Raw genomic sequence first — 24,756 nt, forward strand, 5'->3', positions numbered from 1 at the left:
TGAAAATATGCTCAACACCATTAGTCGTTAGGGTAATGCAAATCAAAACCACTTTACACTCATTAGGAGGGGTATTTTAAAAAACACAAAACAGAAATTAAGTGTTGGCAAGGATGTGGAGAAATTGGAACCCTTATGCTTTGCTGGTAGGAATGTAAAATGGTGCAGCTGCTGTGGAGAACAGTATAGTGGTTTCTCAAAAAATTAAACACAGAACTGCCACATGATTTAGCAATTCCACTTCTGGGTATATACCCAAAAGAACTAAAAGCAGGGACTTAGATATTTGTACACCAATGTTCACAGCACCATTATACAAATAGCCAAAAGGTAGAAACAACACAAATGTCCGTGGACAGATGAATGGATAAACAAAAGGTGGCGTGTACAGACACAGTGGAATATTATTCAGCCTTAAAAAGGAATGAAAGCCTGACACATGCTACAACATGATGAACCTTGAAGACATTATGCTAAGTGAAATAAGCCAGACACAAAAGGACAAATATTGTATGATTCCACTTATATGAGGTACCTAGAGTAGTCAGACTCATGGAGATAGAAAGTAGAATGGTGGTGGCCAGGAGCTAGGGAGAGAGGGAATGGGGAGTTACTGTTTAATAAGGGTACAGAGTTTCAGTTTAGAAAGATGAAGAGTTCTGGAGATGGATGGAAGTGATATGCATGTACTTACTGCCACTGAGCCGAATACTTAAAAATGGCTAAAATGTTAAGTTTTATGTTATATATATTACCACAATAAAAAATACGTACACATACACTTGTATCTGCAAGGACGACCTCTGGAAGAACTAGAGAAACTGATAAGAAATCTTGCCTTTAGAAAAGGGAACTGGACAGCCAGAGCTGGAGGTGAAGAGATTTACCCATCACTGTATATTCTTTGTACCTTTAGAATTTTATCTCTTGTGTATGTATTATCTATTCAAAAACTTATTTTTCAATCTTATTGATCGACATATGAACACAGAACAGGAAAATGTACATATGTCAAAATATATTATGTTCTATGTTTTATTTGAGGCAAAATAAAAATGACCCTAATTAATGATATTGAAAACCTGACTCGATGTTTTTCGAGATGCCAACTTTCAAAAACCATTTAACAAGGAAAATGAACTGCTTCAGAGCTTTAAAGATCAAAACAGAACACATAGAAATAAGTAAAACATTCTTATGAGAGTTTTGTTATATGCAATATAACATTGCTAATCCGGATTAAATAGAGGAAAAACAAGTCTGACTTATTTATTTTAAGAATATAAAGTGAGGGGCCAGCCCCGTGGCCCAGTGGTTAAGTTTGTACACTCCACTTCGGTGGCCCAGGGTTTCTCTGGTTCGGATCTTGGGCACGGACATGGCACTACTCATCAGGCCACGCTGAGGCGGCGCCCCACGTGCCACAACTAGGACCCATAACTAAAATATACAACTATATACTGGGGAGATTTGGGGAGAAAAAGAAGAAAGAAAAAAAAGAAGATTCACAACAGTTGCTAGCTCAGGTGCCAATCTTTAAAAAAAAAAGCACATAAAGTGAAATAATAATAATATCTAATAGTGTTCTAAGCTTTGCATACTAAGTTGATTTGTTCCACGCTGATATTGTTCTAAGAGCTTTAAAAATGTCCACTGATAAGGGTGGTTCCCAAACTCTTTGGTCTTAGAACACTTTTCACACTCTTAAAAATTATTGAGACCCTCAAAAAGCTTTTGTTTATGTGAGTTATATTTATCTATATTTAGCATATTAGAAACTAAACTTCAAATTTTAAAAATGTTGATTTCTTCATTTAGAAGTAACAATGAATAAACCCATTATATTTTTACATAAATAACATAAATTTTATGGAAAATAAATTTTCTAAAACAAAAAACAAGTTTAATTAGAAGAATGGCACTATTTCACATGTTGACAGATCTCTTTAGTGTCTGGCTAACAGAACACAGCTGGACCCTCACATCCAGCTCTGCACTCAGTCTGCTGCAGTAGCACTCACCACGATGCTTCTGAAGAACACGAAGACACACCCGTGAAGAAATGAGAGCGCAAATAGCAAATACTGTCTTAGATTTATTATGGAAATAGTTTTGACCTCCCAGAGCCCTGAAAGGGTCCTGGGACACACAGGGGTCTCCAAACCACCGGGAGAACTACTTACACCAATCCTAGGGGGCGAATGTGACCACGGAGGCACAGAGAGAATAACTAAGTTACTGACAGTCACAAAGCAAGGGATGGAGCCCAGCAAGTCTGATTTCAGACCCCGGGGCTGCCCCTGGGCAGGGCAGGTGGCAGGCAGCAGGGGCCCATTTCACAATGTTTTGCAGAGTGATGGAAACCTGCTGGCTGCCTGGCAGTCACAACACTCAACCCACCTCTACCTCATGTGATAAAATCTCAAATTAAGCCTTTCAAGCCATGCAAAGCAGAGGTCAGGGGAAGGGAGAGCAGCCAGCACTCATCTCTAAGGGGGCCCAGGTCTGCCCTCCAGGGAGATGGCGCCACACCCCTGCTGAGGAGGAAAGCACCTTGGGGAACGAACAGCCAGATGCCCTGGACGCCTCTCCAGGAACAGCTCTCTCTTCCTTGCCCAATCGAGCTATCGTATGTGTCTCTGGAGCTCTCACTCCATTCAGACACTCTTTTACACCACTCTTTATACAGAACACTGCCGTCAATTCTGTCTTTTTCCAGTGTTACTGAGAAATAACTGAGACACATCTCTGGATGATTTTAAGGAGTACAGCATGGTGGTTTGATTTACATATACTGTGAAATGATTACCACAGTAGTTCAGCTAACATCCATCATCTCATATGGATAGAATAAAAAGAAAAGAAAGAAAAAAACTCTCCTTGTGATGAGAACTCTTAGGATTTACTCTCCTAACAACTTTCCTATATATCCCACAGCAGTGTTAGCCACAGTCATCAAGCTGAACATTACATGCCCAGGACTTTTTTTTATTACTGAGTTCATAATGGTTTACATCATTGTGAAATTTCAGTTGTACATTATTTCTTGTCTGTCACCACATAAGAGCTCCCCTTCACCCTCTGTACCCGTCCCCACTTCCCTTCCCCTGGTAACCACTGAACTGTTTTCTTTGTCCATGTGTTTGTTTATATTTCATATTTGAGTGAAATCATATGGTGTTTGTCTTTCTCAGTCTGGCTTATTTCACTTAACATAATACCCTCCAGGTCCATCCATGTTGTTACAAATGGAATGATTTTGTCTTTTTTTATGGCTGAGTTGTTTCCATTATATATATACCACATCTTCTTTATCCACTCATCAGTGACGGACACTTGGATTGCTCCCATGTCTTGGCTATTGTGAATAGTGCTACAATGAATATAGGAGCACATATGTTACTCTGGATTGTTGATTTCAAGTTCTTTGGGTAGTGGCATACTATACCCAGTAGTGGCATAGGTGGGTCATGTAGTATTTTCTATTTTTAGTTTTTTGAGGAATCTCCATACTGTTTTCCATAGTGGCTGCACCAGTTTGCATCCCCACCAGCAGTGGATGAGGGTTCCCTTCTCTCCACACCCTCTCCAACATCTGTTATTTTTAGTCTTAGTGATTATAGCCATTTTAATAGGAGTAAGGTGGTATCTTAGTGTAGTTTTGATTTGCATTACCCTGATGATTAGTGATGTTGAACATCTTTTCATGTGCTTATTGGCCATCTGTATATCATCTTTGGAAAAATTTCTGTTCATATCTTCTGCCCATTTTTTGATCAGGCTGTTTGACTTTTTGTTGTTCAGTTGTGTGAGTTCTTTATACATTATGGAGATTAACCTCTTGTCAGATATATGGTTTGCAAATATTTTCTCCGAATTGGTGGGTTGTCTTTTTGTTTTGATCCTAGTTTCTTTTGCCTTGCAGAAGCTCTTTAGTCTGATGAAGTCCCACTTGTTTATGTTTTCTTCTGTTCGCCTTGTTTGAGAAGACATGGTATTAAAAAAGATCCTTTTAAGTTCAATGTCAAAGAGAGTACTACCCATAGTATCTTTCAGGAGTTTTATGGTTTCAGGACTTATCTTCAAGTCTTTGATCCATTTTGAGTTTATTTTTGTGTATGGCGTGAAATAATAGTCTACTTTCATTCTTTTGCATGTGGCTGTCCAGTTTTCCAAACACCATTTGTTGAAGAGACTATCTTTTCTCCATTGTATGTTCTTGGCACCTTTGTTGAAGATTAACTATTGGTAAATGTGTGGTTTTATTTCTGGGCTTTCAGTTCTGTTCCATTGATCTGTGTGCCTGTTTTTGTACCAGTACCATGCTGTTTTGATCGTTGTGGCTTTGTAGTACGTTTTGAAGTCAGGGATTGTGATGCCTCCAGCTTTGTTTTTTTTTTTTTCTCTCAGGATTGCTTTAGCAATTCGGGGTCTTTGGTTGCCCCATATGAATTTTAGGATTCTTTGTTCTATTTCCATGAAGAATGTCATTGGAATTCTGATTGGGATTGCACTGAATCTGTAGATTGCTTTGGGCAGTATGGACCTTTTAACTATGTTTATTTTTCCAATCCATGTGCATGGAATCTCTTTCCATCTCTTTATGTCATCATCTATTTCTTTCAATAATGTCTTATAGCTTTCATGTATAAGTCCTTCACCTCCTTGGTTAAATTTATTCCTAGATACTTTATTCTTTTTGTTGCAATTGTAAATGGAATTGTATTCTTGACTTCTCTTTCTGTAAGTTGGTTGAGTATAGAAATGCAACTGATTTTTGTAAGTTGATTTTGTACCCTGCAACTTTACTGTAGTTGTTAATTATTTCTAATAGTTTTCTGATGGATTCTTTAGGGTTTTCTTTATATAAGATCATGTTGTCTGCAAACCGTGAGAGTTTCACTTCTTCACTCCCTATTTGGATTCCTTTTATTCCTTTCTCTTGCCTAATTGCTCTGGCCAAAACCTCCAGTACTGTGTTGAATAAGAGTAGTGATAGTGGGCATCTTTGTTGTGTTCCTGTTCTCAGAGGGATGGCACTCAGTTTTTCCCCATGGTGTATGATGTTGACTATGGGTTTATCATACATGGCCTTTTATGAAGTAGCTCCTGAACTCATTGAAGTGTTTCTCTACACTCTCTTTTAACTCATTGAGTTTTTTGGTGATAGCTATTTTGAATTCTCTGTCATTTAGATTACATATTTCTGTGTCCTCAGGACTGATTTCTGGGTACTTGTCATTTTCTCTCTGGTCTGGAGATTTAATATAATTTTTGATACTGCTAGAGGGTGTGCCTCTGTTTTTGCACATTACGGTATTATTTGGTCACAGTCACCACCTATTGCCACTGGGTGGAGGTCAAGAGCCACGTATTCTGAGCCCTCTGCCTTCTGCTGGGATCCCAGGCACTGGAGCTGTGCTGGGCTGGGGTTGGGGGTGGTGCTTTCTTTGGTGTGCTCTCAGGGTTTTCTTGCTCTGCTCTCCTGGAGTGTTGGCTTGATGAGGTCACCCCTCACATGAAAGCTTTTGCCCCCAAAAGAGGGCTTCCCTCTAGGCTGCAAGGGCCCTCAGGGATCTTTGATGTTCCCACAAATGAACGTCCCCTCCTTCCTTCCCTCTTGGAGGCCTCCTGCAGTCCTGGATCACAGTCTTTTGGGGAGGTAGTGAAGTTTTCTCTTACTCTGTTCCACCTCCTCCAAGGGGGCTCTAGTCTCTCTGCCCTCCATCATATGGCTGCGTGGGTCTCTCAGACGTCTTTTGTGTTGTATTTGGATGTCCTCTGTTGGAGCATGAATAACTTTTTCCTTATATGGTGGAGGGGAGGGATTACCAGAAAAGCTCACTCTTCCATGATGCTGATGTCACTCACTCGCCCAGGATTTATCTTTCTTCAAGCTGGAAGTTTGTGACTTTTGACACCCTTCCTCCAATTCCCCCTCCCCCACCTTCTGCCTCTGGTAACCACAAGTCTGGTCTCTTTCTATGAGTTTGGGTTTTTGCAGTGTTATTTTTAGATTCCACATATAAGTGAGATCATACAGTATGTTTCTCTCTGCCTGATTTATTTCATCTAGTATAATGCCATCTACGTTGTCTCAAATAGTAGGATTTCCTCACTTTTATGGCAGAATAATATTCCACTGTGTCTGTATATATATATCTCACAACTCCTTTATCCATTTATCCACACTTAGGTTAGGTTCTATGTCTTTTTTTTTCAATCTTTAATTAAAATCTTTAAGAAGAAGAGCAATAAAGAGACTAGTTCTATCACATGTTAAAGCATATTTTAAATTGACAGCAATTAATATAGGATTGACCTAGTATAAGAGTGAAAGGTAAAGCAATAGATCAGAATTTATAGCCCAAATTAAACCCAACTATCAAAAATGCAGTATAGTATAAAGCAGGCCTAACAATTCAAGAAGTAAATAAAATAAACTGTTCAGTAATTTAAAAAAAAAAAAAAAGTCTGTTTGGACCTCTACTTTTAATCACATGCCAAAATAAATTCTAGCTGGATTAACTGTTTTACAAACAGAGACCTGCGGAGGCCGGGAGAGACAGGACCAGTCTGTGCTCATCACTGCGTCCCCAGGGCCTCCTCCAGGCTGCTGCACGGCTGCCCCAGACAGAAGAAACTAATTGAGCTCCCTCTCTGCTGCCCACTGTTTGATCTTGGGCAAGTCGTTCTGCTTCTCTGCCCGATAAAGGGGGGATGGTAAAGATATTCAGAGCATGAGAACACTCATCATAAACTTTAAAATGCCATCCAAATCAACGGGAGGAGTAAACATTAGAGAGCTGCATTCATCCAGGTCACTACTACTCAAATAAGCTGAGCATTAATATTTTAGTGATAAGAACGATGCCCATTTTCTTAGTAACCCTCTTTATTTAATAAAGTAGACAATTTAAGTTGTAAGAATATACACTTTCCCTCAGGGACTCAGTAAAATTATTTTAATTTTGAAAAAGATGCATCCCATAAACACGTTTATTTTTCCCGAATTAGCCCTTTAACCAAAAAAATGGTCTGGCCTCACTGCTCTAAGGGATTGAGATTTTCTTTTCACTGCTACTGTCAGGAGGCCTAAAGGCAGGAAGCAGGCCCATGACGTCCGTGAAGGGCAGGAGTGGAGGGAGGGTTGGGGGGTGGCATGGCACACCAAAAGGAAGTCCTGGAATTAGAAAGACCCTTATGCAACCTTGAGCAAACTGTCTGCCTTCTCCTGGTCTCCAAAACCAGAGATGCCAACCCTGACCACACAAATAAAAAGACGAAAATGAGGCAACTTACAGGAAGCCCCCAGCCCCCACCACAGGGAGCTCGTCAGACAGCATGCTTGAGTAAATGTCGGCCCCCTTCTAGCTCAGGAAGCTATCCCAGGCTTTCCTCTGCCTGCCTGACTTCTCTAACAATCCCTCTCCCCTGCCCAGGAGAGCCCTTCAGCTTCAGGGAGAGGTCTGAGGTAGTTCACAGGTTGTTTAGTCATTCAAATTCCAGGAAGAGCTGCATGCTCCCCTCCCCTCCCGAACTCTCTCCCCGCCCCACAGCCCCACCCAGTCACTTTCTGCTAGGATATTCACACTAAGGTATGGTGCTCCATGGGTGACGTTCACAAAGCACGCGCTGCGGCCAGAGGCACTTGGGGCTGCCCAGTGTTGCAGCCCTGCAGGGCGTGCTCACACTTCCTTGGCAGTGGCTGAGCCAAGGCTCACACTAGGCCGACTGCAGTTGCGGTGCTGGGACTTAGCTTCATTCTCCACCTTATCCACTGCAGGAAGGCCCATAAACATAGTCAAGGTATAAAACAGAACTTTATAAGGTCTTGCTGTCAAGTAATGAAATTGATGACACAGCCTCCTTTCCTGCAATCACATCTTGTACCTTCAGGAGTGAGAAACTAGGGAATACATATAGTTACAATTTGTCACAGCTAAATAAAACAAGGTCTCGTATTGTTCATCCAGTTTAGCTCAGGTTTAAAGCACTTAGTCCCTTGACTGGCGCTGGAAGTGATGGTGCTGGTGTAACAGCATCAACAGTTCCTTCCCAGGACCATTTTTAAATCACTTCCCACTGCTTTGCTGGCCTCTGTGTACTGGGTTCTTTGTCTTGAGATCCTGATCCCATCAAATTTTCCTCATTAGCTTGGCCTCCTGGAAGAATGGTTGTACTGCCTTTCTTTGATGTGTGCGGTGTGGATCCCACAACTTCTATTATACGGGAACAACAGGCCCAAAATGGAGTCACTGGTGCTAAGGCCCACTGAGACTTCTAGTTAACCAAATTGCAGTTTCAGCCTCTCCCAGGAGTAGAATTTTAAACCAATCAGTTTGGAATCCCCTGGTCAATACTAGTGAAGTGAGCTGCCTGATAGACCCCTCCCCTCCCCAAGACAAGGTGAGCTTGCCTGAAATAATCCACTTTTTTTAACTTCTTTGTCCCATCCTGTTCCTGCCTATAACACCTTTAATTTTGTACAGCTCCTCTGAGCGCCTGTCTATCTGCTGGATGGGGTGTTGCCCAACTCATGAATCACTGAATAAAGTCAATTAGATCTTTAAATTTACTCAGTTGCATTTTTGTTCTTCAACAATACTCGTATAGTCTCCTCTACCTTTTGCCTTTTTTTTTTCTGATCTCAAACTATTCTTTGTCTCTTGTTCTAGATCTGCCACTATTCACATATTTCTTTCATCCTTTTATGTTTTTTTCATTCTTTTTGTTATTTTACTTGGGGAGTGTATCATTGTTTAAGCATTATGAATCTTTCTTTGTAATATCTCATTCACACCTTGACAATACATACCTATTTATTTTAAAAGCAAATTCTATTCATCCACTCGACAAATATTTACTGAGCGCCAACACTGTGTCTAGCACTCAAGCTACGGTAGAGTTCATCTCACTCACAGAATTTACAGTCACAGGTTGGAAAAGGCCATGTGGATATATTCACTTCACCAGACTACAAAGAATAAGAAACAGTTTTGATATGAAGCAATAGTAGGCAAAGACCTTTTCCAGGGCACAGGAAAAGAAATACTTTAAATAGCATAATAAATCCAAGGAATATAAAAAGAAAAGAGCCCTCTTCTATTTTATGAGTAATATCAGTAATTTAGAATTAGAACAAAGAAAATATTTCCAAACCTCACATCCACTGTGTTATTCGACTCATGGTCAAAGACTTCAAAAGGCTCTTTGATTTTTTTGTGAAATTCTGCTACTGCTATCTCTGCAAAAGACAAAGTAAATAAAAATTATTTTACTTCAATTTTGAATCCAAAACAAAAATTTCAGTAACTCAGTTGGAAATTCTTAATAAGGAAGAACATGTAGCACTCTCTCCTAGTCTTCTTAACGTGTCATGTAGCACGTTGAGACGATCTCAAAGGTGGAACAGACTCATTTTCCTTACCTTTTTTACTGGGGCATAATGCACATCCAATATAGTACCAAAGGTGCACCAATCTGAAGTACACAGCTCTGGGAGTTTTTACATATGCATATAGGCGGGGAGCCACCACCAGATTAAGGTCAAGAACATCACCAGCCCGGTCCATCTTCCCTCCAAGCAGTGTGGGTGGAGCCAGGGCCTGAGAGGCAGAGGGAATCCAGTGCCACAGACGTCGAGTGCAGGTCACTAGTGTGCCCGCTGCCGCTGAAGGGCCTCTGCGCTTGAGGGGGACTGATTGCACAGGAGGCACACGAAAGCACCGTGTGATGCTCCCTCAAAGAGCTCTCAAACTAAGACCTAATTATATCAAACAATTAAAGTCATTTACTCAATAAATAGTTACTGTGTACCTACTCTGAGCTAGACGCACTTCTAGGTGCTGAGGTTATTGTAAGGAATGAAATAGACAAAAATCCCTGCCGCCGGGGAGCTATTTTTATTGGAGGAGATGTATCAGCTTACACACGTTTGATAAAATATATGGTAAGTCAAATGGTTCTGGAAAAAAATAGATCACGGAAGGGACAGGAGGAGTGTTGGGGGTGTGGGTGGGGAGAACGGGAAGCCATGGCGGTCTGGGAAGGTCTGCCTCAGTGACACGGTGACTCCTGCACAGACCTGAAGGAGGGAAGGGCCAGCCTTGAGAATATCTGCAGGGAGGTTTTTAGGCAGAGAGACCAGCAACAGCAGAACTAGGAAATAAGGTCAGAAAGGTGTGTTTGGGGTGGAGGATGGATTCTGCAAGGCCTCTGTAGCTGCTTGAAGCATGTTGTCTTTTACTTTGAAGGAGCTGAGAAACCACTGGAAGGTTCTAAGCAGTGAAGGGAGGTGGTCTGCCTTATATTCTCTTCGGCTGTTATGTTAGCAATACCTGGAAAGGGCCAGGGTGGGGCAGACAGCCCAGCTGGGAGGCTGCGCAGTATTCTGGGTGAGAGACTGACGGTGTTTCCGACTGGATGGCAGCGGTGGGGTGGGGAGAAACGATAGGAGTCTGTATATATTCTAAGGGGCAGAGGCTTTGCTGATGGGTTTGATGTTAGGTGTAGAGAGAAAGAAAGGGGGTGAGGTTGAGTCCAAGGTATTTGGCTGAGTGGAAGAATAAAGGAAAAAAATGCAATCAAGTCTCAAAATTTGTTTTCCAAACAGAAAGTACAACAGGACACTCAGAAAGGGAAAGTAAGTATGAGTTTAGATAACTATTTTAATTATAAATATAATATCATCAAATTGTAGAAAATGGGAAAAATTTTAACTACTCACATTCCCTTTACCCTAATAGAACCACTAATCATTTTGCTGTATTTTCCTCCAAATTTTCTTTATACACAAGCTTTTGTGTATAGCGTTTAATAACTACCATTCATTCACTCAACAAAAGCTGACTGAATGAACAACATCTACCAGGTTCTGTGTCAGCTACTGTATCTACATTGAAACCAGAGGGGTAAGTATCTCACTTTTAGAAAAAAAAGAAAACAAAGCTCAGTGAAGTTAAGCAACTGGCCCCAGATCAGAGTTATTAGACGGCAGAGCCGGACTGACCCAGACCTTTCTCACTTGAGGATCCTGCTCTCCCTACCCCCCAAGTGCTGGTATTCATAGTGCAAAGCGATTACTCCGAATTACTCTACTCAGATGTCATATTTTTCCAGGATGCAACATAATCTAATTAATCTTCCATTTTTAACAGCACCAAAGGAATGTAACACAATTTACTGATGTTAATTTTTCTTTATTATAAATAACATGGCAGTGAGCGCCTTTTACTAACTTAATAAGCAAAAAATAAATATCTCTATTTAAATTTGCACTTTGATTACAAGCGAGTCTGAATAATGATCCGCATGCTTGTTTGCTACCTCTGCTTTCTACGTTATGACTTGTCTGTTCATCCTTACTGGGATCTCTCTTAACAATTTGTATGAGCTCTTTAAATAATAAAGACTTAACCGTATGTCATAGTTACCACAGACAATTCTCCAGGTTAATTGTTTGCATTTGTTTTTCTAAAATGAAAACAGTTCCATTCCTTTCTGACCATCAAAATCCTATATGATTACTGGAGGAAAAAACAAGGGTACGGAAGAGTTTAGAATAAGTAAAAATCACTTCAAATCCTACCACAAAGAGTCAACTACTCTTCATGTTGTCCTCTAATCTAATTTTTCACCAAGCAATAAATTGCATCTTTCATTCTCAAAAACTATTTATTACATCATCATTTTTAATGACTGCTTGGTATTCCGTTATAGAGCTTTATCATGATTTATTTAACCAACCCTCTAATGTAGATATTTAGGTAGTCTCCAATTTTTCATTGTTCTAATAATTCTTTAGTGAACAGTCTTGCCCAATTCATCTTTGTGCATCTGTCTTCTTATCTCACTGAAATACAATGAGTTGACTACAGTTGAATTTGCATGGGCTCTTAGGATGGTTCTTGTTAGTCATAATAGTCCTTGGGACGATCTCACTGGTCATAACACTGCCACTGCACAAAGCTGATGTCTGCTCTTTAAATTTAAGATCACTTTTAAAGTATATTGTCTTTTATTTTTAGGTAGTCACATCTGTTGAGATTTCTTCTCACTCTTTAAAATTTAGAAACTTATCCTTTGAAACAACCAAGAAGGAAGGAGAAAATCATCCTTTTTCTAGAGGTTTGGTGAGTTCTCAACTCTATTTTCTTCTACAATTAAAAACTATATTTACATTTTCATCCATCTGAAATTTATTTTGATGTGATTCAAAATGAAAGATTAATTTCTAATCTTAGCCCAGTAACTTCTAATTTATTCAGCACTTGAGTACTTTCCTCCCACTTTAATGTGTTAGAGTCTTTTATGTGATGGAGACGGCCCCCATTGATTATTCTATTGGCTCCATTCTGATTTGCATGTCTGTCTAGTCTTATGCTATTACCACACTATTTACTTATTGTTACTGTATTGGTCTTCTTTTTAGGAACATTCATTAATATTCTCACCAGTTTTTTCTTTCAAGTGAAATTTATAAATCCAAAAGAAATTTAGAAATTCCAAATAAAATACCATTGGAGTTTTATTGCTGTTGCAATTAAGCTGTACACTGAGAAAAAAATTAAAATGTTTAATTTTCACATCTAAGAGATACATGTTAGATATATACCCCTTTTTATAGCTCTAAATTAAATATTACATATTATGGTTTTCCTCATATAAGTAACACATACCCCTCCAAGAGATTGTGCCTTGAGCATTTTATGGGTTTTGCAGGTATTGTGAGGGAATCTTTTCTTAAGCCCTATAATTTCTGATAGCTGAAGTAAACATTGATTTTTTAAATTTTACTATTGATCTTATATCCATTTCCTGAAACTTTTTGTTAGTGATAATCTTTTTTCAGTTGATTATTTTGTATTTTCTGATAATACATTTTGTCTCTTCTTTTCAGGATTTGTACTTCTTATTTCTCCTTCATGATTTATGACATTGGCCAGAACTACCAAAACAACTTTAATCCATAAAATGATAAGGATAATCCTTGTTTTTTAAAAACATTATTATTGTTTAATTGATTAGAACACTAGTCTTTTACCAGTAAATATAATGTTGACTTGTGTTCTAAAATAGGTATTACTTATAATTTAAAGCAGTATTCTCCCATTTCTATGTCTCAGTTTTTATGTTAAGAACAGGCACTAACTTTTAACAACCTCTTATCAATATTTTCTAGATTTTCTAAAATGTACTCTGTTTCACACTTGTTCCTCAAGGTGCTTTGCAATAAAAGGCTTCAAAGATCAAAAATGTCTGAGAAACTTTGAATATTATGTTCTCCTTTTAGAGATTTATAATGCATACTAGTATAGTAAAGTCTTTGGGATATTCTACAGCTAAGAAACTTGTTAACTATAACACAGCATTTTTCCGAATTTTGTTGATCATGGAATCTCCTTTTCCCAGTTATTATATGTCAAGACTAATCAATGCCTTAATTGAAATCTGAGACTTCCCTAAATCAGGAATCCTCATGCACTGGACACTTCTGTGTTGTGAACAGATTACACGGCCACCCAAAAGTGTTGATCCGCTCATCTCTCACTGTGACCAGATAATGTCAGGCAGCTGGAAGCATCTATTCCACAGCTTCCCAGAAGGAGGCTCAGAGCAGTACAGGAGCTGATGGCAGCCCCTTGGTCTGCACAGGTGGCAGGCACAACAAATGCCATCAGGCACCCACTGCTCCACATTGCCAAGGTGATATACCACACGGGCTCCTATTTCAGAAGCCAGATCCTCAATGCACCACTGCCCACCGTGAACAAGGAACTCAATGGAACCACTGGAGAATTTCATGCCCCAGATTCCCAAGGAGCATAGTGGGTAATGAGTTGGGAGTGAGGGGGCTCACGGCCCTAGGAAGCAGCCTCAAATCCTTATCTTTACCCATATCAGCTACTTTTGTCCCTCTGCAGCTGACATGCCCTTCTAGTAGCAGCCAAGCTTACTGCGTGGCTTTAACAAGATGTGCATGTTATATAAATCATATCTTCATCATTATTTTGAAATAATTGATGTGAGAAAGTTCAATTGGATTTAAAAAATTGCATTATCACAAAACTTTTTGTTATATTTATCAATTAAAGGATGTTTTTAGATTCTATATATATCATTTCAACTGTTAGAAATTTTTTCGTGGTTGAGAAAAATGCTTTTACGTTTTTGCATAAACAAAGTTTCTCATGGTGGTAAACTATCAAAAATTGAGGAGCTCACATTAAAAAATCTGATCAGGAATTGAGTATAACCATTTCTAGAATAAAATATGATATTACAATGTATGCTTGGAAGCAAGCTCAACTTCTTCATTAAAATTTTTAAATATATTTGGAATTTTTGTATAAATTCATCTCTGAAAGATTTCCTAATACTTAGTTTTATTTTATTATAAAAATTACAAAGAAAATACAGTGAATTTTTCTCATTAAGCCCCATAGATGCCCCAATCTCTTCCAGTCATTATCCCAATATGCCATTCAAATGTTATTTTCATGTTCCTGTTTTGAAGTGGTGAAAGTTGGGAAACACCATCCTAAGTTAATCATCTCTCTGAGTCCTTTTGAGAGTGGCTGCCTATTCTACTACAGTCTGCTATCTCAGGGATTTAAGAGAAAGTCAGCAATATTTTGCTCCCCGTTGCTTCTCACAGTCCCCCACTTCTAGCTCAACATATTTTTTTTCAAATTCTTTAATTAAAAATTTCAAACATATGGAAAAGTTAAAAGCTTAGTATTGTAAACAACTCTATACTCACCACCTGGATTAACTATTGTTAATATTTCACTGTTTTTGTGTGCGTCTGAGGAAGATTGTCCCTGAGCTAACATCTGTTGCCAATCTTCCTCTTTTTGCTTGAGGAAGAGTCTCACTTTGCTAACATCTGTACCAGTCTTCCTCTATTTTCTGTGGGATGCCACCACAGTGTGGCTTGGTGAGTGGTGCTAGGTCCATGCCCGGATCCAAAACCTGATCTGAAGCAAAGCATGTGAATTTATCTTCTACACCACAGGGCGGGCCCCAATAATTTCACCATTTTTCGCTTCCTCCGTCTCTGTCTCTAAGTAAATTGCAGACATTATGAAACTTCATCCCTAAATAGTTCAGCATGCATCTCCTAAAAATAAAGACATTCTCCTACATAACCCAAATATAATTATATCCTTAAAACTTAACAAAAATTGACCTAATTAGATCATGTAATATCAATATTCAGATTTCTCCAACTGTACCATAATGTCTTTTATAGTTATTTTTTCAACCTAAACGCTAATCAAAGGTTACGTACTACATTTGGCTTTTACATTTTTTGGTCTCCTAAACTAAAACAGTCCTCCATCCTTCCCTAACCTCCTGTCCCTCCGTGAAATTAGCTTGTTGAAAAGACAACACTATGCAACGTCTTAGAAAGAGTCCTATAGTCTGGACTGGTCTGATAGCTTCCTTGTTTCACTCTCATGTTAAAAACCATTACTCCATTAAGCTTTGTTCCTTCAGGATATATGCCTACTACTCTTTTTCATTGCTGTCTTCTACTGATTGTCTGATCACTTCCTCCAAATTTATTATCCCAACTAATTGTTTCCAACAACTCATCCTCACAATTCTATTTGATCATCAACACCTTTTGATTCTACTTATTAAAGACTTCTCAAATCTGTCTCTTTCCTTCTATTTCCATCGCCACTGTTAAGATTAGACCCTCATCACTTTTGGCCTGAACTAATATTGTCAATTCCTGTCTTTGCGCCTCTGGTCTCCTTTCACTCCCTTCCCATTCCACCCTCCCAACCACAGTCCACCCTTTGCTAGGATAATCTTTCTAAAATGAAAATTTGATCATGTGACACTCCAGTTTTTAAAGTCCTTCAATGGTTCCCAAGGTCTTAAAAAAATATTCAGACTCCTTAACCATGCACACAAAGCCCTTTATGAACTTGGCCCCTACCTACCTATCTCAAAAATATCATTTCTTAACACCTACCCCATACAGATCCTCCAACTTGGAAATCTTTATAGTTTCCCAATTATTTTGCTTTTTCAGTATCATTGTGATTGATAGTCCTTCTGTATGGAATACCCCACTCCGTTTTCATGGCTAACTCCTACTCATCATTCAAGACAGTTTAAGAGTAAAATACCTTTTGAAAGCTACCCTCATCCTCTTTTTTCTTATTGAGATTATGATATTTAACAACCTTGTGAAATTACAGTTGTACATCATTATTAGTCATGTTGTACGTACACCACTTCACCCCTAGTGCCCTCCCCCCACTCCCCTTTCCCCTGGTAAGCACTGATCAGTTCTCTTTTCTATATGTTAACTACCACCTATGAGTGGAGTCATACAGAGTTTGTCTTTCTCTGTCTGGCTTATTTCACTCAACATAATACCCTCAAGGTCTATCCATGTTGCTGTGAATGGGACGACTTTGTCCCTTTTTATGGCTGAGTCCCTGACTATGTCCCTTTTTATTCCATTGTATATATATATATATATATATATATATATATATATATACCATTGGGTACTTCTTTATCCACTCTTCAGTTGCTGGGCACTTAGGTTGCTTCCATGACTTGGCTATTGTGAATAATGCTGCGATGAACATAGGGGTGCATGGGACTTTTGGAATTGCTGATTTCAGATTCTTAGGATAGATAGCCAGTAGTGGTATGGCTGGGTCATAAGGTCTTTCTATTTTTAACTTTTTGAGAAATCTCCATACTGTTTTCCATAGTGGCTGCACCAGTTTGCATTCCCACCAACAGTGTATGAGGGTTCCTTTTTCTCCACAACCTCTCCAACATTTGTCACTCTTGGTTTTGGATATTTTTGCCAATCTAACAGGTGTAAGGTGATATCTTAGTGTAGGTTTGATTTGCATTTCCCTGATGATTAGTGATGATGAACATCTTCTCATGTGTCTATTGGCCATCCTTATATCTTCTTTGGAGAAATGTCTGTTCATGTCCCCTGCCCATTTTGTGATTGGGTTGTTTGATTTTTTGTTGTCGAGCTGTGTGAGTTCTTTATATATTATGGAGATTAACCCTTTGTCGGATAAATAAGTTGTAAATATTTTTTCCCAATTAGTGGGCTGTTTTTTTGTTTCAATCCTGTTTTCCCTGGCCTTGAAGAAGCTCTTTAGTCTGATGAAGTCCCATTTGTTTATTCTTTCTATTGTTTCCGTCGTCTGAGGGGTTATGGAGTCCGAAAAGATTCTTTTGAAGCTGATGTCAAAGAGCGTACTGCCTATGTTCTCTTCTAGAAGACTTATTGTTTCAGACCTAATCTTTAGGTCTTTGATCCATTTTGAGTTTATTTTAGTGAATGGCGAAAAAGAATGGTCGATTTTCATTCTTTTACATGTGGCTGTCCAGTTTTCCCAGCACCATTTGTTGAAGAGACCTTCTTTTCTCCATTGTAGGCCCTCAGCTCCTTTGTCGAAGATTAGCTGTCCATAGATGTGTGGTTTTATTTCTGGGCTTTCAATTCTGTTCCATTGATCTGTGCACATGTTTTTGTACCAGTACCATGCTGTTTTGATTACTGTAGCTTTGTAGTATGTTTTGAAGTCAGGGATTGTGATGCCTCCAGCTTTCTTCTTCTTTCTCAGGATTGCTTTAGCAATTCGGGGTCTTTGGTTGCCCCATATGAATTTTAGGATTCTTTGTTCAATTTCTGTAAAGAATCTCATTGGGATTCTGATTAGGATAGCGTTGAACCTGTAGATTGCTTTAGGTAGTATGGACATTTTAACTATGTTTATTCTTCCAATCCATGTGCATGGCATGTCTTTCCATCTCTTTATGTTGTCATTGATTTCTTTCAAGAAAGTCTTGTAGTTTTCATTATATAGATCTTTCACTTCCTTGGTTAAATTTACCCCAAGGTATTTTATTCTTTTTGTTGTGATTGTGAATGGGATTGAGTTCTTGAGATCTTTTTCTGTTAGTTCATTGTTAGCATATAGAAATGCTACTGATTTACGTATGTTGATTTTATACCCTGCAACTTTGCTGTAGCTGTTGATTGTTTCTAATAGTTTTTTTTTACAGATTCTTTGGGGTTTTCTATATATAAGATCATGTCATCTGCAAACAGTGAGAGTTTTACTTCTTCGTTGCCTATTTGGATTCCTCTTATTTCTTTTTCCTGCCGAATTGCTCTGGCCAACACCTCCAGTACTATGTTGAATAAGAGTGGTGAAAGTGGGCACCCTTGTCTTGTTCCTGTTCTGAGAGGGATGGGTTTCAGTTTTTGTCCGTTGAGTATGATGTTGGCTGTGGGTTTGTCATATATGGCCTTTATATGTTGAGGTACTTTCCTTCTATACCTATTTTATTAAGGGTTTTTTATCATAAATGGATGTTGGATCTTGTCAAATGCTTTCTCTGCATCTATTGAGATGATCATGTGGATTTTATTTCTCATTTTGTTAATGTAGTGAATCACGTTGATTGACTTGCAGATGTTGAACCATCCCTGTGTCTCTAGAGTAAATCCCACTTGATCGTGGTGTATAATCTTTTTAATGTATTGCTGTATTCGGTTTGCCAAAATTTTGTTGAGGATTTTTGCATCTATGTTCATCAGTGATATTGGCCTATAGTTTTCCTTCCTTGTGTTGTCCTTGTCAGGTTTGGGGATCAGGGTGATGTTGGCTTCATAGAATGTATTAGGGAGTGCTCCATATTCCTCTATTTTCTGGAATAGTTTGAGAAGGATAGGTGTTAAATCTTCTTTGAATATTTGGTAGAATTCTCCAGAGAAGCCATCTGGTCCTGGACTCTTATTTTTGAGGAGGTTTACCCTCATCCTCTTTTTGAGTTAAGTACCCTCCTATGTAATTATGGAACATCCATGGACATCTCTATCATAATATTATATCAAACTGTATTGTAATCAGTAGTTTACTTATTTATCTCTCCTCCATACTTGTAAACACCTTGAGAATAACTTTGACAGTGCCTATAACATACTAAAAGCTGAATAAGTTCTTACTAAAAAGTTAAAAATTGGATATGAGATAATCCATGTCTCATATGGATAAGGACAGTCCATAGTTTCCCTCTTTGGTGTTTTGTTGGGGATTGTTATCTGAGTCATATTTATTTCTTTCATATAATGAAACTGGATCGTGCTTTTTTTAATCTTATAGAACAATCTGTATAACAAGAGAATTATCTGTTCAGTAAGAAATTGGCAAGGGAAGAATTAAAGTGGTATAACAAAATGAGAGACCGTAAAATGTACTGGTTGACAAATTCAGTAACATATTAAAAGATTACACATCATGACCAAGTGGGATATATTCCAGGAATTCAAAATTGGTGCAACATACAAAAATCAAAGTTATACACCATATTAACAGAATAAAGGGATAAAACACATGGTTATCACAACTGATGTAGAAAAAATATTTGACAAAATTCAACACCCTTTCATGATAATAATATTCAGAAAATTAGGAATAGAAGGAAATTTCCTCAACATGGTAAGGTCCGTATATGAAAAACCCACAGCTAACATCATATTCAGTGGTGAATGATAAAGCTATTCCCCTAAGATCAGGAACAAGACAAGGATGACTGTTTTTACCACTTCTATTCAACCTGGTACTGGATAGTCTAGCCAGAGGATGTGGGCAAGAAAAAGAAGTTAAACACATCCAAATAGGAAAGGAAAAAGTAAAATAATCTCTGTTCACAGATGAAATGATAATATATGTAGAAAACCATAACATTCCACTCACACAAAAAACTGCTGGAGCTAATAAAAAAATTCAGCAAAGTTACAGGATACAAAATCAACAAACAAAAATCAGTTGCATTTCTATATAATAACTATGAAAAGTCTGAAAATGAAATTTTTAAAAATCCATTTACAATAGCATCAAAAAGAATAAAATACTTAGGAATAAACTTAACCAAGGAGGCAAAAAATCTGTGCACTAAAAACTACAAAACACTCCTGAAAACAATTAAAGAGGACATAAATAAGTGGAAAGATGTCCCATATTCATGGACTGGAAGACTTAATATTGTTAGAATGACAGTACTAACTACCATAGTTTGAGTTGTGCCCTCCAAAATCCATATGTTGAAGTCCTAACCTCAAAACGTGATCTTATTTGGAATAGGCTCTTTGCAGTTGTAGTTAATAGGTTAAGACGGGATCATACTGGAGTAGGGTGGGCCTCTAATCCTATAAGACTAGTGTCCTGATAAAAAGGGGAAATTTGGACAGAGAAACAGATACACACAGAGGGTGAGCACCATCTGGAGATGGGAGCAGAGATCAGAGCGATGCAGTGGAAGCCAAGGAACACCACAAATGGCCAGCAACTCAGCATAAGCTAGGAGAGGAGCATGGAACAGATTCTCCTCCACAGACCTCAGGAAGGAACCAATCCTGCCAACACTTTGATGTCAGACTTCCAGCCTCCAGAATATGAGACAATAAATTCCTGCTGTTTAAGCCATGTGGTTTATGGTACTTTGTTATAGCAGTCCTGGCAAACTAGTGCACTGCCTAAAGCAACCTACAGATTCAATGCCATCGTTATCAAGATTCCCAATGGTGTTTTTTGCAGAAATAGGAGATCCACCCTAAAATTCATATGGAAACTCAAAGGATCCAGAATAGCCAAAACAATCTTGAAAAAGAACAAAGTTGAAGAACTCACATTTCCTGACTTCAAAACTTACTACAAAGCTACAGTAATCAAAACACTGTTGTACTGGCATAAGGACAGATGTAATGACCAATGGAATAGAAGAGAAAGCACAAAAATAAACCCTCACATCCATGATCAGTTGATTTTTGATAAGGATACCAAGAAAACTGAATGGGGAAAAGACAATCTTTTCAATAAATAGTGCTGGGAAAACCTGGATATCCACATATAAAAGAATGAAGATGAAACTTTACCTCACACCTTATAGAAAAATTAACTCAAAGTGATCAAAGATCCAAATAAAAGAGCTAAAACTATAAAACTTTTAGAAGACAACCTAGGAAAAAGTCTTCATGGCATAAGGAATTTGGCAATGATTTCTTGGATCTGACAGCAAAAGCATAAGCAACATCCAAAAAAATACATAAACTGGGTATCATCAAAATTAAAACTTTTGTGAATCAAAGGACACCATCAAGAGAGTCAAAAGACAACAAGAGAATGGGAGAAAATATTTGCAAAGCATATATCTGATAAGGGATTAATATCTAGAATATAAAGAACACTTACAACTGAACAACAACAAAAAATCCAATTTAAAAATATGCAAAGAACTTGGGTAGACATTTCTGGAAAGAAGTTATACAAATGGCTAATAAGCACATGAAAAGATAATCCACATCACTAGTCACTAGGGAAAAGCAAATCCAAACCACAATGAGATACTACATCACACCCATTAGGATGACTACTATCATAAAAATGGGAAAAAAACAAGTGTTGGTGAGGATGTGAAAAAATTGGAACCCTTGTGCATTGCTAGTGGAAATGCAAGATGGTAGAGCCACTGTGGAAAACATTATGGTAGTTCCTCAAAAAATTAAAAATTGAATTACCATACAACCCAGCAATTCCACTTCTAGGTATTCACGTAAGAGAATTTAAAACAAGGGCTCAAGCAGATATTTGTACACCAATGTTCATAGCAGCATTATTCACAATAGCTGGAAGGTGGAAACAACCCAAATGCCAATTCACTGATGGACGCATAAACAAGATGTGGCATACACACACAGTGGAATATTATTCAGCCTTGAATAGGAATGAAATTCTGACACATGCTACAACATGATGAACCTTGCACACATTATGCTAAGGGAAATAAGCCACATACAGAAGGACAAATATTGTATGATTGCACTTATGTAGTTAATGTCACTGAATTGTACACTCAAAAATGGTTAAAATTGTTTTTAAAAAGTTCTAAGAATGAAATGAAAGATAAAAGATAATTAACCAATTAACCATTCTAATAAAATTGTTCTGAAATTGACAATAGTGATGGCTGCACATATCTGTGAATATGCTAAAAACCACTGAATCGTACCCTTCAAAAAAGTGAACTGCATGGTATGTGAATTATATCTCAATAAAGTTTTTATAAAAAAATAGAGGAGAGATATTATAATTCTCACACTCATGGGGAAGACATATGTAAGTAAATATTTCTTATTCTAATAAATAGTGTGTATGTCTTAAGCAAAGAAAAACATTATTGAAAAATTAAAAATAAAAATATGCCAATTGCTTAATGCAAATCGTCTTTCAGAAGAATCCCAATAATACATTAACATTTTTGTAAAGGCAATTCATTTTATTTCTTCCTTCAAAATCTGTAGACCTTTTATTTCCTTTTCTTGTCTTATTGCACTAGCTAGTTGTCTTAGTCTGTTCAGGCTGCTATAACATAATAGCACAGACTGAGTAGTTTGTGAACAACAGAAATTTATTTCTCAAAGTTCTGGAGGGTGAAAGTCTGAGGTCAGGGTGTCAGCATGGTCTGGTGAGAGCCCTCTTCCAGGTTACAGATTTTTCATTGTATCTTCACATGGTAGAAGGGGCAAGGGCCTCTGTGGGATCTGTTTTATAAGAGCACTAATCCCATTCATGAGAGCTCCACCCTCATGACCTAATCACTTATCAAAGGCCCCACTTATTAATACCATCATCTTTGGGGGTTAGGATTTCAACATATGAATTTTGGGGGGACACAAACATTCAGACCATAGCAATTGGTACTTATTGTACCATGTTGAAAAGAAGTGGTGAGAGGGGACATCCCTGCCTTGTTCTTGATCTTAGTGGGAAAGCCTTGAGTTTCTCACTGTTAAGTATGACATTAGCTGCAGGATTTTTTAGATGTTTTTTATCAGGTGAAGGAAATTCCCTTCTATTCTTAGTTTACTGAGTGTTTTTAACATGAATATGTGTTGGATTTTGTCCAATGCCTTTTCTGCATCTATTCATAGAATCATTTCATTTTTCTTTTTTATCCTGTTGATGTGATGAATTACATTAATTGATTTCCAAATGTTGAACCAGTCTTGCATACCTGGGATAAATCCCACTTGATTATGGTATATAATTCTTTTTATAAAGTATTGGATTCCGTTTTCTAATATTTTGTTGAGGATTTCTGCATTTATATTCATGAGAGATTATTGGTCTGTAATTTTCTTCTCTTCTGTCCTTGTCTGGTTTTGGTATTAGGGTAATGCTGGCCTTCTAAAATGAGTTAGGAAGTATTCTCTTTGCTTCTATTCTTTGAAAGAGATTGTAGAGAATTGGTATAATTTCTTCCTTAAATGTTTGGTAGAATTCACCAGTGAACCCAACTAGGCCCAATGTTTTCTGTTTTGGAAGGTTATTATTGATTCTATTTCTTTAATAGAGATAAGCTCATTCAGATTGTCTATTTCTTCTTGTGCGAGTTTTGCCACCTTGTGTCTTTCAAGGAATTTGTCCATTTCATCTAAGTTATCAAATTTGTAGGCATAAAGTTGTTCATAGTATTCCTTTATTATCTTTTTAATTTCCATGGGATCTGTAGTGATGTCTCCTCTTTCATTTCTGATATTAGTAATTTGAGTAATTTCCACTCTTTAAAAAAAAAATTAGCCTGACTAGAGGCTTATTTATTTTACTGATCTGTTCAAAGAAATAGTATTTGGTTTCACTGATTTTCTCTATTGATTTCCTGTTTTTTATTTCATTGGTTTCTGCTTTAATTCTTACTATTTCTTTTCCTCTTGTTATTTTGGATGTAATTTGCTCTTCTTTTTCTAGTTTCCTAAGGTGGAAACTTAGATGACTGATTTTTAGATCTTTCTTCCTTTCTAATACATGCATTCAATGCTGTATATTTTCCTCTAAGCACTGCTTTCACTGCATCTCACAAATTTTGATAAGCTGTATATTCATTTTTATTTAGTGCAAAATAATTTTAAATTTGTCTGGAGATTCCTTCTTCAATCCATGTGTTATTTAAAAGTGTGTTGTTTAATCTCCACTTATTTGGGGATTTCCCACTTACCTTTCTGTTACTGATTTCTAGTTTAATTCCATTGTGGTCTGAGAGCAGACATTTTATGATTTCTGTTCTTTTAAATTTTTTAAGGTGTGTCTTATGGCCCGGAACTGATCTGTCTTGGTGTTTGTTCAGTGTGAGCTTGAGAAGAGTGTGTATTCTGCTGTTGTTGAATGAAGTAGTCTATAGATGTTGACTGCATCCAGTTGATTAATGGTGTTGTTGAGTTCAAATATATCCTTACCAATTTTCTGCATGGTGGATCTGTCCATATCTGGTATATTGGTGTTTAGGGGTGATGAACAGTGGATTCACCTATTTCCCCTTGCAGTTTATTAGTTGTTACCTCATGTAGGTTGATGCTCTGTTGCTAAGTACACACATGTTAAGTATTGTTATGTCTTCTTGGAGAATGGACCTCTTTTTGATTAATGTACTGTCCTTCTTTATCCATGATAACTTTCCTTGTTTTGAAGTCTGCTCTGTCTGAAATTAACATAGCTACTCCCAATTTCTTCTGATTAGTGTAGGGAGATATCTTTTTTCTCTAACTAATTTTAATCTACATGTGTTTTTATATTTAATGTGTGTCTCTTGCAGGCAACATACAGTTGGGTCTTATTTTTTGATCCACTCTGACAATCTCTGTCTTTTAATTGGTGCATTTATACCATTTAGATCAATTTAGACCATACCATA

At 37.7% G+C, this 24,756-nt stretch overlaps 1 long non-coding RNA gene across 7 annotated transcripts in view; it reads right to left on the reverse strand.

The window, feature by feature from the left end:
• Positions 1-24,756, reverse strand: part of LOC100630169 (uncharacterized) — a 105,289-nt gene that overhangs the window by 52,654 nt on the left and 27,879 nt on the right. For all 7 annotated transcript variants that reach the window (XR_001380261.3, XR_001380260.3, XR_002805157.2 and 4 more), the window contains one exon: positions 9,163-9,247. This is a non-coding gene — a long non-coding RNA (uncharacterized lncRNA). The remainder of the gene's footprint in view (positions 1-9,162; positions 9,248-24,756) is intronic.

This window comes from Equus caballus, chromosome 30, assembly GCF_041296265.1.
Source record: "Equus caballus isolate H_3958 breed thoroughbred chromosome 30, TB-T2T, whole genome shotgun sequence".
In the NCBI taxonomy this organism is placed as follows: domain Eukaryota; kingdom Metazoa; phylum Chordata; class Mammalia; order Perissodactyla; family Equidae; genus Equus; species Equus caballus.